General features: G+C 32.7%; 1 long non-coding RNA gene and 1 pseudogene across 1 annotated transcript; both read left to right on the top strand.

The window, feature by feature from the left end:
- Positions 1-433: 433 nt before the first annotated feature.
- On the top strand, positions 434-2645 carry LOC124885909. The gene is made up of 4 exons (XR_007043073.1): positions 434-545; positions 1445-1524; positions 1598-1691; positions 2556-2645. It is a non-coding gene; the product is annotated as an uncharacterized LOC124885909 (long non-coding RNA).
- An 810-nt stretch (positions 2646-3455) lies between these two features.
- On the top strand, positions 3456-4743 carry LOC124885904 (annotated as a pseudogene).
- Positions 4744-14604: the final 9861 nt, after the last annotated feature.

Below are 14604 nucleotides of genomic sequence, written 5' to 3'. Positions count from 1 at the left end.
CAATGAAAGAATGATTATGATTAGCTTATCTTCGTGTTTGATGAGAGGGGTTAAGTTCATTTTTCTCCACATCCTTCTACCCCTCTTTGCCCGTCGTTTTTTAGGTGAGGGGAAAGGGGGGATGGACTTCATTTCTTTTGGGATAAATTGACATTGCTCTCTCTTTCTGGTGATAAGTAGCCTTTATGTTCAAAGTCTATGGTGTGCTATAATAGCATGCTGGTTTAGTGTTTGCACTTTATGGTGGTGGGATGAGTGGTCTCTAAGTGTTTGGCCTAGGTAGATAAATCATACGACATAAAATAATCTTTGAATTTAGTCATTATTGCTCTCTCTCCACCCACTTTACATTGTCGAGGATGCTCTTCCAACCCCAACCTATAATTGCTATTTATGAGGATTCTGCATACGAATGTAACAAGCCTTTTCTTATTATTATACGATAACTTCGCCATGGGTGATAGAATTCCTCCATTGTAGACTTCACTGGGCACTTATATTCTCCATTTTAGATAGAAAAGAGTTTGGTCTTTCTTCTGGGTTAGGTAAGTCGCTGGTCTTGTTTGTATAATATGTTGGTTCTTAGTTTCCAATTTACATTTGGTAGCTTTGACATAAGATTATACAAATGAATGGGTTAAAAGTGTCTTCTTATTTTCCGAATGTTAGAATTATTTATTTTCTGTGGACTTAACGTTAACTTTTATTACATTAAAGTAAAACGGGCTGATGTTATTAGTTGGTGGACAAGACACATACTGTGTATTCATGCAGATTCCATACGGGCCTATATCCATTTCATGTTATTGGTGTGGGCTGACAATAGTGTAGGCCTATAGGCCAGACCTCTGAACCGACAATGGGGGCATGCAGTAGGTTAAGGCTTTAAAGCCTATGAATATAAGGCTAGGTCCCCTCTCCTGGCTTTAACACAAGATGTAACTCCATGAGCTGTCAGCCGACATAAGCAAAGGAGAGGAAGATTCAGCCTTCTTCGTCTTCAGTTATGTGATACAATGGCGGACAAAGTTACGCACCTTTCCTATCGCATATTCCGCTACTTTATAGGTGTTCTTGGTTTATGTGAACCTATTATGTGTTTCTATTTTAATATAATACTGAATTCAAGGGAACTCTTTAAAAGAGTCAAGTTAGTAACATAGTGAGCTTATAATCCTTCTAATGTGCTCTCTAGCATTGCCAATAGGATGAGAAAATATTTGCTTCATTGCTGGAAAGGGCTTAATATGGTTTGCCTAAAATGAGAATGTTCTGGGTGTTTTTTCTTCTGTGATAGATTTTTCTTGAGGCGGTTGTGCCATGATAGATGTATTATATCCATGACCTCACTCTTTTTTTCTTTCTTTATGGAGTCCATTCTGTTTTCCACTTGTAATATACTCTCTTTGGGAATTGACACTGTACTACCATTCCTTTGGGTTAGATAGTCAATTGCAGATGGGTTCACAAGTATCCCTTCCAGGAAAGAAGAAGCTTGCTCGCAAAAGAATAACTAAATTTTAGGTAACCATTTGCTTCCAATCTTATTTAACAAGAATGTGTTGTGTGCTTCAAAGCTAATGTGAACTTTTTGCAGTACTGCCCGAACGACCCAAGCAAAGTCATGGTAACTTCTGCTGACTCACAAGTTAGAGAACTTTGTAGATCCAATATCATCTGCAAATTCAAAGGTTTGTCTGATACCTTGCTAGATGTGAAATCCTTTTGGCACCAAGCCAGTTGCCAATGGGATGTAAGAGTTGTGTTCTGAAAGTATTGTTTGCTGCATGTCCACGAATTCGGAAATCATGGAGCCAATTTCCTGCATCTTTCACCTCAGACGGGAAACACATTCTCGCAGTTACTGAGGATTCAAATGTTCATATCTGGAACTACACTGACCAGGGCCGGACAACTAACAGACTTAGAAAAGTCCAGTCATCAGAGAGTTTCTTTTCCAATAATGTGTCAATTGCTATACCCTGGTCAGGCTTCAACACAAATCCAGGAACACTACCTAGAAGTAATCTAGAAAACAGGAATGTCAACAGGAACCACTATAAAAAACTTCCGGTTGTTTCTCCTCCCTGGGATGTGCATTTTTGGTAAACTCACTAAGGGAACAATGACATGGCCGAAGGAGAAACTGCCTAATTCTTCAAGTCCAGTAACCGTGTTCCCCTCGGTATGCAAGTCCGAGTACAAGTTCTTGAGAAGTGCTTGGCAAGGTGCATTAAACTCTCCTCATTTGTGGGGTCTTGTCGTTGTCACTGCCGGATGGGATGGATGCATTAGGACATTTCTCAACTATGGTTTACCAATTCGTTTTTGAAATCTGTATGTGTTTGTAAATTATAAATTATGATCAAATTCTCTTTGCTTTGAGACCAAAGTGGTTTAAGATCATTCAACTCATTCATGTATTCATTTCAACACATATGATGTATCAAATACAATATTATTTTAAACGGAAAAAACGATATTGGTTTGTCTTTCCATTACATGTCGATATTAAAATTCCAAGCTTTTGGTCATTCCTCTTTACTTTCTTGCAGATTCGATCTCAAAGTGCGAAGATGCATCTTACACATAACCAGAGTAAAAGATCAACTACAATTATCGGTACTTGATAATGCCTTCTTTCTCCGCTTTTTCTTCCAAATTCATTTTTTTGGGTCAACAACTAAGTACTTCTGTTAAATTATTGTGCCTACTTTTGTATAGTAATCAATATATTTGTTTGTAGGCATAATAATTCGAATTGTGCCTACTTCAAATTGTCGTATCTCTTTAATTGAATTTGTCACTTCATTTGGCTTTATTTTGGCACTCACATAAGAATTATTTAGTAAGAAATTGGAATGAATATACAGGGGAAATTATTAAAATTGAATCTTGATATTCTTTTTCTTAAATCTGAGGACAGTAGATGAAACAAAGGGAGCCAAAATATCACTACGAAGAGACATGAACCCCAGAAAAAAATCACTTGAAGGGAAAATTATCTGTCTTGTAATGAAACACCGTTTAATTTTATGGGCGTTAAACCAACTTACTACACATAAGTGGTTGTATGCTTGTCAGAACCACACTATTGTTTTAGTTAAATAACTCTTTTTTCCATGTTGAATTTCGGAGTTCTATTCTCTTTTTAACGATTTCCATTCTTATTGTGGAGTTTTATGTCCTACTAATTGTTTCTTATTTCTTAAACTTCTACTGTGAAGGTGAAGGTGTGCATTAGCTGGTTCAAATACCACGGTTTTTAAAAAATGAGATATGTAGTAAAGTCTTGAACCTTTGAGAATAGTAAATTCTGTTCAAAAGTTATTTGGTGTTTACCTTGTTATGTCACCGTGTTTGGTAATTTGAGGAAAGGGTAAAAAAGGGACAAACTTTTTAACTGTAAAGAAGTTGTCGTTGTCTGTTTATGTTAAAAATTTCATGGTGGGAATTGTCTAGAGTTGATGGATCAATGGATATCTGTTCATTCTTCTTACATTTTTCTGTTGATGGAATTCCAAGTTGGAGTTTGCATATTCTCTGCTTTTCTTGCATAGTTAAAAGGTTCTTTAATCCTTCCTCAGATTAATCTTTTTTGGATATTTCTGAATTTTATAAATAGATGATTAACTTTCGGACTCAGATCACATCCCTTTTTACCTCAGCTATGTATATCTAATTACTTGATTCATGTATGATGTCTCTGCGTGTATTATTCATTTTTTTACTAAATATGATATCACATATTGTAGGGGTTGTTTGTGCCTATAAAGATTTTTTTGGCTTTCTTCTGCAGGGGGTATTTAAGTAAGCTAAATTAAAGAATATTGAAATGGGGCATTTTTCGTCCATGTTTAATGTATTAGCAAGGTCGCTTTCCTTGAAGAAACAAAAGAATAGCTCTGAAAATGAAAAATATGATAGTAGAGATGCTGTTGAAGCTAAGAAAAATGACTTGATATTAAGCTTCAAGAACTGTAAATGTTGATTGTTCTAGGAATTTTGCCTCAGTATTCTCCAGGAGGGGTGAAAAGGAGTAAATCAAGATTGCTTCATTGTTTGGGAGGTATATTTACATTACTAGCCTATTTGTGATCAATACTAAGTCAATAGTCTGTTTATTTGTAAGAGTATTTGGGAAGGTAGAGAGGTTGTCTGCAATAGACTGATTGATTCTTTGTTCCATTGTAGAAATTTGGAGGCCAAGAAGACATGACATTCTGTGGTATATTTGATGGGCATGGTCATTGAGGTCATTTTTTGGCAAAGAAGGTTCGAGAATTGATAGTATCATCATTGCTTTGCAATTGGCAGGAGAGTCTTGCTGAGGCTTCCAGTGATCCAGCTTTGGATTTAGATTCTGATAAAAAGCTTCACAGGTTTAATATATGGGAGGATTGTTTCTTATAGTAACGTAACGTGCAGATATAGATCAGAAGCTGGAACACCATCCTAAAATTGATATATTTTACAGAGGAACCAATGCTTTAACTTGCTTCAGCTATTTGGTCTAAGTTTTCGTAGCATAAGTGCTTTACGAGTGGATTGTGGAAGTGCTTTTACAGTAAAACTGTATTCTGAAAATAGTCCAGACATCATACAACTTATATTTGAACCTCTTGTAGTTATTCTTGTACATACTATCTAAATGGTAGACTAAACTCCTCTGTAATTAATTATCAAACCTAGATGATAACAAGGTCTTTCTTTCTCATGAAGAAGTAGAGACCTATCTTTCATCAAAACAACCGAATATACTATTGCAGAATATACCGTTACTTTTGTTTTTATTGCTCTAACCTCTCACTATGATGCCTCAATAGCTAAGACTTCCTAACCTTTTTCATCTATCTTTACCAGTAGGGCTTTGTTCGTGTTCTAAATGTTAACTCAAACTTGTTTCCTTAGTTCAATAACTACCGAAAGGATATCAATAACGTTGATTGGTACTGAGGATATGCAGGTTGAGTTTTGAGGTTTTGTTTTAATGATTCGAGAGATTTGACTGTCGTTGAATTGAAATCGAACAACCAGAATAATTGAAATAGTGAAGAAGAAGGAAATAGTGGTTGATGCAAGAATTTCTTTAAGCTTTCATTAGTGTAATACCTACTTTTATATTTCATTTTGTCTAAGTTGTTATTGAAAGTGTTTTCGCTTCTTACTCTACTTCTGTAGAGGCATTGGTATGGACTGCGTACATTCTACCCTCTCCAGATCCCACGATGTGAGAAATACTGGGTTTGTTGTTGTTATTTCGCTTCTTAAATAGTTGTAGTATAATATCTGTAATACCTTTAGTTTCAATTCGTTTTCTCTTTAGTATAAGTATATAATAATTAATAGATTTTTTAACAATTTCTAGCAAAAAAATTTGAAATCTTGGTCCTCAACAAGTTTTCCTCAAATTATCAAAGATTAATATTTTTTATGACCGTGCGAAGCATGAACAAATTTTCTAGTATATATATATAAAGGAGGATTATAATCTTGATGATGTGGCATGTCATAGAATCAATGATTTCTATTTATCTTTTACCTCCTTTTTTGACTTATTATTCCTTTGTTTTTTATTTACTTGATATTTAAAAAATTCAACAAATTATCTCATTAATTTTCAAAAGTAATTGCATAATAATTTTTCGGTTATAACAATTGAATTGATTTTAAATAATGGGAAGATGTTACACCAAAAGTATTCTTCTTCTAACTTATATTTTACCCTTTTAAACATGATCATAAGCCAAGAGGTTTGGGCCACAGGTGACAAAAGAGTTTTAAAATAAGGTGTAGGTGACACAAGTCTTAATAATTGAGTAGAGGTGACAATTACTTCATTATGGTTTAAGAAAGTTTGAAAAATTTCAAAATAACCCACAAATTTTTAAATTTACACTTTGATTCAAATATTAGTTAATATATAACGGGGAATGAAGGGAAAAAAACGTCTTTTTCTCTCTCCTCATCCATTGTTATTTTCTCTCTCTTCGCGATATTTGTTGTTCTTTATTGTTCCTGCTTTATTCATCATCTTCTGATTTATTACCATCATCTTATACTTCATTATCAACTTCATATTCTTCTTATTGACCATTGTTGTTGTTATTGTTGTTGTTACCCCAACTGCTGCTCTTTGACCAAATTCTTATGTCAAATTTTGTTTCGTAAATCACTTTCAACTTTGGAATTTACTTGAGAGGAGACTTTGGTAAGACATATTATGCTTTTTAGTTGAATCTGGGTAACTACTAGTGTGTTGTTTTTTCAACAATAGTTTGCACGCGAATATGAATGCAATACAAGAGCAATCTGTTTAAACAGATCCATTATCTGCGGCACCAGATAAATGTTCTGTTATAATAGTAGACTCATGTTGGATTCATGTTTAAGGGTTCTAGGTGCCCGTAATATGATTATGAATCGAATAGATGGGTATTCTGTTGCACTTAGTAATCTGTTTCAACAGATAAATAATCTGTTTCATCAGATTACTAATATATTTCGAACAACAAAATACAGCTCCTGTCACACACAAAACTTAACAGATAACTCATATGTTCTTGCTATTGATACTGGAATCAAATTATTTCTTAATTGTAGACATGTCATTCGTTAAGAAATAGAAATAGACAGCACGAAAATTAAATAAGAAATAAAAAGTCAAGTGCATCAAACATAATTTTTTATAAAATAAACAAAAAAAAAATACATAGATAATAGAAAAAAAAAGCTTAATTATTATTATCATCATTATTAACATCATTATTATTTGTATGGCCAGCCGGCCAATCTTCAAAGGGCAGCAGCAGCGCTCTCCGCAGCCTGCAGATCTCCCGCAGCATCCTCACTCTGACAGCGGCCAACTCCCAATGCAGGTCATGAACCTCCTTCTGCAGTTCCCTCATGGCGTCTCGTAAAATAGCAACATCCCACACAGGATCAACAATATCTAAAAAATGCATAAGTTCACAAAACACACACGTAAACACAAAAGTAAAGAAAAGAAAGAATTCGAATGTAATGTAATGTAATACAACATATATTTACACAAAAATCAAGAAAAAAAACTTACCAGAGACAGGAAAAAGCTATCAAGTCCTTGAAGAGAAAGTACTTGAAGGTGTAACAAGAGCGAGAAATAAATAGTATTTAGTAGAACGAACGATTGAGTAAGGAGGGACTTATTTATAGAGGATTGAACTTGAATGAGTTAGGCAAAAAATCCCAACTGTTCACCTCCATTTATTAATGACATTCTTGATTACTGTAAAAAGTTATGACTTAATTAAATTAATCAATATTATGATAAGTCATGACTTTTCAGCTTTATTATTATTAATAATTAGTTCTTTCCAGGAACCATTTTTTTACACCGACTTGGACAACAGATAATATATCTGTTGCATCAGATAAATCATCTGTTACAATAGATATATCATGATTTGCAACAATAGATAACCTGTTGCATTAGATAATATATCTGTTGCAACATATAATATATATATATATATATATATATATATATTTTTTTTAAGAATATATTGTCTTCATGACATCCAAATTTTCTGACTTTTTAATTATATAAATTAATAAAGCAGATTTAAAGGCACAACTGTTCACCTCCATTTATTAATGACATTCTTGATTACTGTAAAAAGTTATGACTTAATTAAATTAATTAATATTATGATAGGTTATGACTTTTCATCTTTATTATTATTAATAATTAGTTCTTTCCAGGAACCGTTTTTTTTACACAGACTTGGACAACAGATAATATATCTGTTGCATCAGATAAATTATCTGTTACAACAGATATATCATGATTTGCAACAAATAGATAACCTGTTGCATCAGATAATATATCTGTTGCAACATATAATATATATATATATTTTTTAAAAAATATATTATCTTCATGACATCCAAATTTTCTGACTTTTTAATTCTATAAATTAATAAAGCAGATTTAAAGGCACAACTTTTCACCTCCATTTATTAATGACATTCTTGATTACTGTAAAAAGTTATGACTTAATTAAATTAATCAATATTATGATAGATCGTGACTTTTCAGCTTGAAACTTAGCTTTATAATTATTAAATAATTAGTTCTTTCCAGCAATCGTTTATTTTTTACACTGAGTTGCACAATAGATTATATATCTGTTGCATCAGATAAATCATCTATTACAATAGATATATCATCCGTTGCAACAAATAGTTCAACTGTTGCATCAGATAATATATCTGTTGTAACATATAATATATATATCTTTTAGAAAAAATTATCTTCATGACATCCAAATTTTTTGACTTTTTAATTATATAAATTAATAAAGAAGATTTAAAAACAAGAATATTTCTGGTGGGTTTTTTATGGTTTAAATTGTGTTTATCATTTATTTCCTTAGTCTTTTCTGTGAAAAGAAATGACTTAATTAAATCAAGCTGGTGGTGACTTAATCTTTCCGTTTCTTTAATAACCATTTTTATTAATTGAGTTATGGCAACAGATTGTATATCTGTTGCATCAGATAACCCATCTGTTTCAATAGATATACCATCTGTTGCTATAAATCGACCATCTGTTTAAGGAACTTTTTTTATTTCTTCTAATTGATTCATAAGTCGCAACAAATGAGGAATTTGATGCATCAGAAGTGTTTTTTGTTTTTGTTTCTTTGTTGAATGTGTTTAGACAAAAGTCACAGTCACGACTATTCATTAACTTTTTTCTTAAAAATCATATCATCATATATATATATATATATATATATATATCTTAATTAAATTAATTCAATGTTGTGATTTTTTTTAAATTAAATAATCTTTCTTTTACAATTATAATATCATTTAGTTCCTTATTATTTATTAACGAACCATTTTTAGGAGAATTTCTCATGATGACCGCATCCTTAACTCTAACCGCCGACATGTTTTGAATAGAGAATAAATAGAATGATAATTAAATATTGAATAAGAATTAAAAATTCAAAATCGACCAAATCAAACCAAACCAAACATATACATGGATTTTTTTGAATCCCTTATAGGTAGATCAGATATAAAAAAGGGAAATACATACGCTAAAAGAAAGAAAAAACATAACCTAATTATTATTATTATTATTATTATTATTATTATTATTACTATTATTATTATCAACCTGATATTTTTCATCCGGCAGCAGCAGGGCCCTCCTATGCCTTGCTCGGAAGTCGGCCAAATCTCTCTGGAGTTCATCAAACTGCCTTTGAAATTCTTGCAAGGACTCGATATAAACCTTCTTGTATGAATCTGGATCTGACATATTAGTATTGTAAGTATAGTAGAATGAACGAGAGTGAGTGAGAGTGAGTGAGGAGGCCAGAGAGACCTATTTATAAAATGATTGAGAATTGGAAGGGACTGGACTTACTCAAACAAAAAGCCATGACTGTTCATATCCCTTAAAAGGAAAAATTACGCAAATTTCATATTTAAGACACCATATTACACAATATTCCTTAATATTTTAAAAAATTACATAAAATCTCAGATTCATATTTACTAGTGATACATATGCTATATGTATCACTGCTTAACATATGTATCACAATTCAAAATTTCGGGATAAAATGTAGTTAGCAAACTATCCGGGATTTAATGCAATATTGCTGAAACTATCCGGGATTTATGTGTTGTGTGTGTTACTTAAATAGTACTGGTGACTTTATTAATAGTAAATTAGAAAAAAAATGGATCTAAATACAACATTTTATCTTTTTGTTGTATTTTTGAAAGATAAAGATTGGTAATCTATTGCAAAATATATTCCACCTGTCAGATAACTTACAACATATGGACAATCTGTTGCAACAGATGGATATATCAGTTTGCTTTTCCTTTAGCTGTGGCATCTGTTGCAACTTGCTAGTCATCTGTTTATTCAATTTCATCGAGAGCAATTGATTTTTCTAAACACTTCTTGGCCAAATTTAATTTTTGCTCTTAAATTGCTTCTCTTTTTTTCTTTGCATCCTTCAACCAAACTAAATTTTTGCTATTGGATTGAGGGCAAAAATTGAATTTGGAGGCCAGCTTGAAGGATGCAAAGAAAAAAAGAGAAGCAGTCCAAGAGCAAAAATTGAGTTTGGCGAAGAAATGTTTAGAAAAATTTATTGCTCTCGATGAAATTGAATAAATAGATGATTAACAAGTTGCAATAGACGCCACAGCTGATGGAAAAATAAACTGATATATACATCTGTTGCAATAGATTGTCCATATGTTGTAAGTTATCTGACAGGTGAAATATATTTTGCAACAGATTACCAGTCTGTTTCTTTCGGAACTACAATAAAAAGATAAAATGTTGTATTTAGATCCGTTTTTTTAATTTACATATTAATAAAGTCACCAGTTTTATTTAAGTAACACCACACACAACGATTCCGGATAGTTTGCGTCAGATGTGGAGTCTGTTGCGTCAGATATGGGAAAAGAGTAATTAAATAAACAAAAAGATGTAAATAAAGTTGCAAGAAGAAGACAAGAATGAAACAGCAATAGTGAATCATATCATACAACGTCAAAAGGGGTCAAAACAACAACTTTAGTCAAGGAATATAAGATATGGATATCGATCGGTTTAGATCTGAATGGAAATTTTTAAGAGGAGAAAAAAAAAGGCTGTGATAACCCTAAAGAGGATAGAAATAAAAAAGATGAGAGATTTAGTGTTGAAGAAAAGGAGGGGAGAGATGAGATAATTCTGATTTCTAGTACTACCCTTAATATTAAATGACTAAATAAAGTGTATTTATTCAAATTTATATTTACAAAGCATAATTAATAAGGCTAATTTGGTAGTAAAATAAACCCCTAATTAATATTTTCTTGATGGGAGTGCCAAGTCACTATGAAAAGGAAGAAGTATTAGGGGTTTCAATATTCATAATTAATATTCACTAATAATTTAAGGGGCACGAGGAAGAAAACAGGTGATATTAAAAAGATAAAACAAGACTACTCAATGAGATTTTTGAGTTATCCAAGAAACATTTTTTACCGCCTTTAGTAGTACTACTACTTTATCTACTCGGACAGTAGCTTGCTTTAAAATTAAAAGAAAACAAAAAGATTTTCAAACAGATATGTCGTCTGTTGCAATAGATTTAGATATCTGTTTGAGAAATCCCAACAACTCTGTCATCTGTGACAACAAATGGAAATGTCATTTGATAACTAAATTAGAAACGTCATCTGTTAAAACAGATATCAATATCTGTTTGAAAATTTCCAACACCTCAGTCATCCGTCATAACAAATGCAAATGTCTATTTGATAATTAAATAATAAATGTCATCTGCTGCAACAGATATTTCTATCTGTTTGAAATTCTCCAACAGCTCAGTTGTTTGTTGCAACAGATTTCATTGCAATTGATTTATGATGAACTAGGGATGAAAGAATGAGCTCCTCATTAACTTAATGTTAAGATTAATAATAGTACCTACATCGATCTGGGTGGAACGAGGGATAAATGAATGAGCCCACAGGGTCAATTACAAATCCAATTGAGTCATTGCATTTGCATGGTGTTAGTATTGCGTTCATCCCGACCCGAGTCGTCGATCGATCACTCTGAGTTAAAATGTGTTCTCATTAACTTAATATTAAGATTAATAATAGTACCTACATTGATCTAGGTGGAATTAGGGATGGATGAATTAGCACAAAGGGTCAACTACAACTTTAATTGAGTTTTTTAGCAATTACATAATAAAATGGTACTGCATTCCTCCCGACAAGAGTCATCGATCGATCACTCTGAGACGAACCAATTCTTACTACCTCGTATGTTTAACTAATACCTTAATTGAATAATATGGGACTAGGGGTGAGTTCTCATAGGTTCAACTACAACTTTAATTGAGTCTTTTAGCAAATGCATGATGTGATGGGACTGCGTTCCTCCCGACAAGAGTCGTCGATCTATCACTCTGAGCCAAACCAATTCTTACTACCTCATATGTCCAACTAATACCTTAATTGATTAATCTAGGACTAGGGGTGAGTTCTCATAATGTTAACTACAATAGATGACATTGCCTATTTGATAATTTACAGCAGATGGATAATCTGTTGCAACATATGACTCAATCCATTTGATAATTTACAACAGATGGGTAATTTGTTGCAACAGATGACTTAATCTGTTTGATAGTTTACAATAAATGTGTAATATGTTGCAACAGATTACATAATCTATTTGATTTGATCCAATAGAAAAGACATTTGTTGCAACAGGTTGAGCATTTGTTTATATATAATTCAATTGAGTTCATATGTTAGACTAATACCTTAATTGAATGTGAGTTCTCATAGAGTCAACTACAATTTTAATTGAGTCTTTTGTCAATTGCATGATGAAATAGTACTGCGTTCCTCCCGACCAGAGTCGGCGATCGATCACTCTGAGATAAACCGATTCTTACTGCCTCATATGTTAGACTAATACCTTAATTGATTAATCTAGGACTAGGGTTCTAATACCTTGATTGAATAATCTGGGACTAGGGGTGAGTTCTCATAGGATAAACTATCGATTAATCTAGGACTAGGGGTGAGTTCTCATAGGGTCAGCCATAACATATGGCAGCGCCTATTTAATAATTTACAACATATGGGTAATATGTTGCGACATATGACAATTCATTTGATAATTTAGAACAGATGGGTAATCTGTCGCAACAGATGACTTAATCTGTTTGATAATTTACATCAGATTCGTAATCTGTTGTTACCTAATCTGATTGATAATTTACAATAGATGAGAAACTTGATGTAACATGTTGAACATTTATTTTTTACAATTTCAATTGAGTTCATATGTTAGACTCCTAAATTGATTAATCTAGGACCAAGGGCCACCTCCTAGAGTACTCGATCAACTACAACTTCAATTATTTTTATATAATTTTAAAAATTACGCTTATATTTTATGATTTTAAAAATAATTAAGATCATTTTGGACTAAATTAACATTTTCAAAACTACTTGTCATTCTTTTCCAAAATACAAATCAACCCATACAAAACGTTTCATCATTTCAAATCTCGAGGTCTGGCTCTTTTTCTCTCATTCTAACTCAACAATACAGTACAGACAACAACTACTCAATAAATTTGCTCAACCCTCCACAACAGATCACTTTTCTTCTTATTTCCGACCACATAGGTGTTATTTTTGACGTCATTATTGCTTGTATCAGTCGTTTTCTTTGTCTTCGTAGGCAATAGAGTTCGAGAAGAGCTCTATATTTTTTTTTTCTAAGAAATAAGGGATTTTAAGTTAATGATGAAAAATAAAACTCTTAGTTGTATTATCTTCGAGAATGAGTTTACAATTTTGAGTTTTGATGGTAAAATCATAGGAAGAACTCGAGAAAGCCCTAGTAGCAATCGCAATGTTTCGTTGACTGTCGTGGTATAGTTGGATGGTGTTGGTGTTGGTGTTGGTGGTGTTGGTGTTTGTGGTCATCGTAGTGGCACTGATGGTGGCATTGGTTGGTGGTGTTTGTGGTGGTGTCGTTATTCGTGGTGTTTGTTTGTTTGTTGGCATTAATTGGTGGTGTTTGTGGTGGTGGCTGTTGGTGTGTTGGTATTCGTGGTGTTATTAATGTATTTTTTAAAATCTATGCATACATCAACTGTAATGTAATTTTTTTTTCTTTATCTATAGGTAAAACATTTCTCCCAAAAGAAAAGAAAGTGAAAGTGGATCAATGTCTGACTACTAAAAAAAGGCTACAGTACAGAGGGATTCGGAGGAGCTTCTTGAACAATCTCAGTCAGGGAAAAGTGAAGCTGAGGAGAGATGTGAAAATAACATTGAGGGAGGTGGACAAGGGTCCATAGATGGTGATGAAGAAAATGAAAGTGAGAAAGAGGAGGAATTGGAGAGTCAGAAAGAGACAGAGGACAACATTATACTGCTTTCCTTGGGCTTTCTTGGTAAAATTAATTACTAATTTTACGCATCCATTAATTTATATTGAATATAGTTATTATGATTTTTTTTGCTTGCTTCCTGTTTACACTTTTTAGGCTTGGGCATTTGAAGCCATTTTTCTCCTCCGAAGGTAGTTAATGGATTACCCGGATGAGGTTTCTCATCCAAGGATGTTTAGATGGTTGACTGCAAAGAGCAACAACAATATTAAGGAGGCTGATCTCTTTAACCCTCCAGATAATGCAATACATCTTCTTAAAGTAAAATAATTCTACTCAAATATAAGAAAGATATTGAACAGATGTTATATCTGTCGCATGAGATGTTATATCTGATGCACCAGATGGGACATCTGTTGCGATGGGGTATATCTTGTATCAGATTACCTATCTGTGGCTTTGGTTCTCTGAACTCGACTCCTAAAATATTAACCATCTACTGTAAATTATGCAACATATGTTTAATCTGATAACATATTGTTCATCTGTTGCATAACAGATTACCCGTCTTGTGCAGCTGTTGCAACAGATGATTGATATTTTGTATCAGATTATCCATGTGTTGCTCTGTTTCTCTGAACCAGACTCAAACGGATTTTAACCA

This window comes from Capsicum annuum, chromosome 1 (assembly GCF_002878395.1).
Source record: "Capsicum annuum cultivar UCD-10X-F1 chromosome 1, UCD10Xv1.1, whole genome shotgun sequence".
Classification (NCBI taxonomy): domain Eukaryota; kingdom Viridiplantae; phylum Streptophyta; class Magnoliopsida; order Solanales; family Solanaceae; genus Capsicum; species Capsicum annuum.
Note: the sequence above shows the minus strand (reverse complement) of the source record. Positions and strands in the feature narration are given on the sequence as shown.